The sequence below is a fragment of the Nelumbo nucifera genome, chromosome 1 (assembly GCF_055504915.1).
Source record: "Nelumbo nucifera cultivar China Antique chromosome 1, China Antique-T2T, whole genome shotgun sequence".
Lineage (NCBI taxonomy): Eukaryota > Viridiplantae > Streptophyta > Magnoliopsida > Proteales > Nelumbonaceae > Nelumbo > Nelumbo nucifera.
Window position 1 is genome coordinate 19,975,901 of NC_142649.1, and position 3,479 is coordinate 19,979,379.

Below are 3,479 nucleotides of genomic sequence, written 5' to 3' on the forward strand. Positions count from 1 at the left end.
GGAAAAGGTAAATGTTGTTATCCACTTACCCTATTTGCTAATGTTTATTCCTATGTAGAGGCAGAATTTTGGTATGTTCACCAAATTGGATTTAAACTCATTTTCCTTCCTAAACACTCAATAAATAATTAGCAATATTGTATGTCTACCCTGGTTTCATGTTTTTCTTTGTACCATTCCTTTACTACGCAAAGGATTAAGAGAGCTTAGTTATTTTTCAATAAGAGGTTGAAATGATTTTACATTTCAAAGTAGATTGTTATTACTTTCCCCGATCTGTGTTTAAATTCTTGATACTTGTTATAAAGAAAGTATTTGTTAATCAAATGCTAATCCGATTGACTTTAAATGGATTGATTCACTATTAGAATTTATATGGAGTTTTGAATTCTTATAATTGAGCTTCTATAATTTACCAATGCAATCAACTTAATTCCATCCGGCACATGACATGTTCGACAATTGGTCAAATTGAAAAAATATTTTAATTATTACAAAGTTTTCCATTCATGTTTCTTAAAACTCCAAAATTTCAATAGAATTAAGGGTTTCACTATTTTCTTAGGTAATTGGCAAAGCAGTTCTTTATACAGTTATGCTTTACCCAGCTGATACTTTATTAACAGTTTAACACTAAATGCAAAAGGGTTATGGTACTTGATAAGACTACACACATTAGCATTGAATTGAGTCAAGATAGGGTTACATGACTTAAATATGCTTGTTAAGAAGTTTGTTACCTTTTCCCCATGTAGTACAAGACAACCACAAGACTATAAACATTAGAACTTAGGTAATAGTTTTCTATATTAGTATGTAATGTGGCCTTCAAAATGAAATATGCATTGTTGTAGACTAAAGTGTTAAATTTCATAAAAAATTATAATTCTACATCATAAATATAAAACTATGAGTCTAATATGGATGGAAGATGGAATATAGATGAAGAAGCCCTTTATTTATTGTGCTTAGATGCATATTGTGCATAAAGGGAAAGGGATATTGCTTTTGTTGATTAACAATATTTAGAGATTCTTGATAAGTTCTTTGCTTTGTTATCCCTATATTATATTGATTTTTGTTGAAATCCCCATATTGTTGGTGTGCATTCTTGAGCTATTATCTTCAAATTTGTTTTGTTCATACAACTTTCCTAATGGTAATCTTATTTATGGATCTACTTTTCTTTTCTTTTCTTTTTGAAATATTCTAATTTCATATTATTTTCTTCGGAAAACATGTTTGAATGGTAATTTTCAATTAGAGGTCCTCATAACGTAGAGTTTGGGGGAGGAATCTATCATGGAAGAATTTAGTTACCTACAAAATATCAATTTCAGCCTCTTGTGTTTATGTTGTAACTGTAATGACACAAGATTTCCTATCTAATATTTTCAATCATTGTACAATAATTTGCAAGGGGATTATTAGTTAAATCATTTTACTTTATTAGGCATTTAATTTGGAATGATATGGTTATTTTCAGCCTAATGGTTGTTATGAGAAACAAACTAAAATTTGACTAAGCATATTAAATCATCATCTAGAGCATTGACAGCCTTCATAGAGCGGTAAATTACTTTTCTTTATGACATAACTATCATGGATATGATTTAAAAAGTGATGATAGGAATGCTACATTGTGTTATGTAATTTAGAGCTACCATGATGCACCAAGTATTTCATAGTTTGTTATTTATACTTGGTACCTCTATTCTAACTTAAGGTTATGTTGAAGTTCAGTCATTCAAGTCCTTAAGGAATATAATAAGAATTATTGAAGGGTCTCTCTCCCTCTTATTTTTTTACCAGATCCAAAATTGGTCCGTAATGGTTTAGACTTTGATCTTTGTCCATGCTATAAACATCAAGAAATTTTTAACTTCCCTGGTATGATATTTTTCCCTCTAAGAATCATAGAGAATATAGGTGAGGGTTATCATTTTATAACCTCGCACAAAGAATAACCAATTTACATAAAAATATCATCATTTTTCATCAACCTTTCCACAAAGTATGCAACTTATGCCAAACATCAGAGACTGAATGTTGAATCTTTGTTCATCACTCCACTTCAAAATATTTGAATACAATGTACTTTAGGCATTCCTAATCAGCGTGGAGAATCATAATTAAGCTACAACAAATCAAGAGTCGATGAGATGCTTAAAGGCTGGTGTGACCGACTTTAGTAGTTTGGTGTCTTTGTATTGCCTTTGTCATTTGACACAATTCTTGTATCTCCATGTGGACATTGAATGAGAATTTGGTTATCGTTTATGCCCTTAGAGAGCACATTGTATGATCTTTCAGACTATGACATGCACCCTTCTTGAGAGTTGTTCCCCAAGCCTTACACATCAAAATGCCTATGTGCTGATAGGTCCTTCATAGAATGACTTGTATCTAGTTGTTGTGGAGGCAATATACTCTCCCTATAGATTTCCTTGGAGAATGTGGGGAGCAGAAGTGGTATATGGTAAGCTTGAATTGATGATTTTGTTGCAAATGAGGTTTTTGAATTAGTGATATTGGCCATAGTGTACAAGTCAATTGGTTGGTGAGAGGAAGTTAGTTGGTTAGACATGCTTAATGCATCCCTCATTTATGTTGACTGGCGCTTGAGGTAGTGGTATAGGCTACAATACTCTATGCAGGTACATTAGATGTAAAATCAATCCATTTTTCATTCACAACATTTGTACTTGAAGCTCAGTCAAAATACTCTAGGTAGGTACATTGGCATGTGCTTAAGATATTCAATGGCTTCATCCAGCATTGAAACTTTATCCATCTTGTTAGAATTCAGGATTAGATTTTGCAATGCTTTTCATTTTTTTCATTGATCCTACTCCTCCTTTCAGACAAATTGTGAGCTACCGCCGCTCTGCTTCTCTTAGAAGAAGAAGAAGAAGAAGAAGAAGAAGAAGAAGAAGAGGAAAAGGAAAAAGTATGAGGTGGCACTAGCTTGGTCGATCCCTTCGACCATTGAAGGATTTTACAAACTATAAATACTAATATGCAGTAGGTCTGCACAAATGCATTATGCAAGAAGAGTGGTTCGACTAAGGCAGCTAACATTTGTTCAAGGAAGATCCAATATTAGCCTTATTAGTAACCCCCCTTTGATTTCCTAGGAGGCCTAGGGACCACACAGAGACATAAATTTCTAAGCAGAATAGGAAGAGCACAACCTTGAAGCTCCAAATAAGCTTTAAATTTGATAGAACACAATATTACAGAATCTTTGAATTAACTCTAGTGTCATAAACATGCCTGCTGCCATAAGACATGGATATTGATTAGATAAAAGTTTTCGAGATGCACACGCTGGACCACATGTCTACACAAGTTTCATAAAGATGTTAGGGTTGGACAAGACATACAACAACCTCTGTATAAAAATTACTTCAGAAGTCTTACTAATATTCTAATGCAACCTAAATAATACTAAAGGTCAAAATACTCAACTCAACTAA

At 32.7% G+C, this 3,479-nt stretch overlaps 1 pseudogene; it reads right to left on the bottom strand.

Moving 5' to 3' along the window:
• Window positions 1–2,188: 2,188 nt before the first annotated feature.
• LOC148802986 (transcription factor SPATULA-like) lies at window positions 2,189–3,081 on the bottom strand (annotated as a pseudogene).
• Window positions 3,082–3,479: the final 398 nt, after the last annotated feature.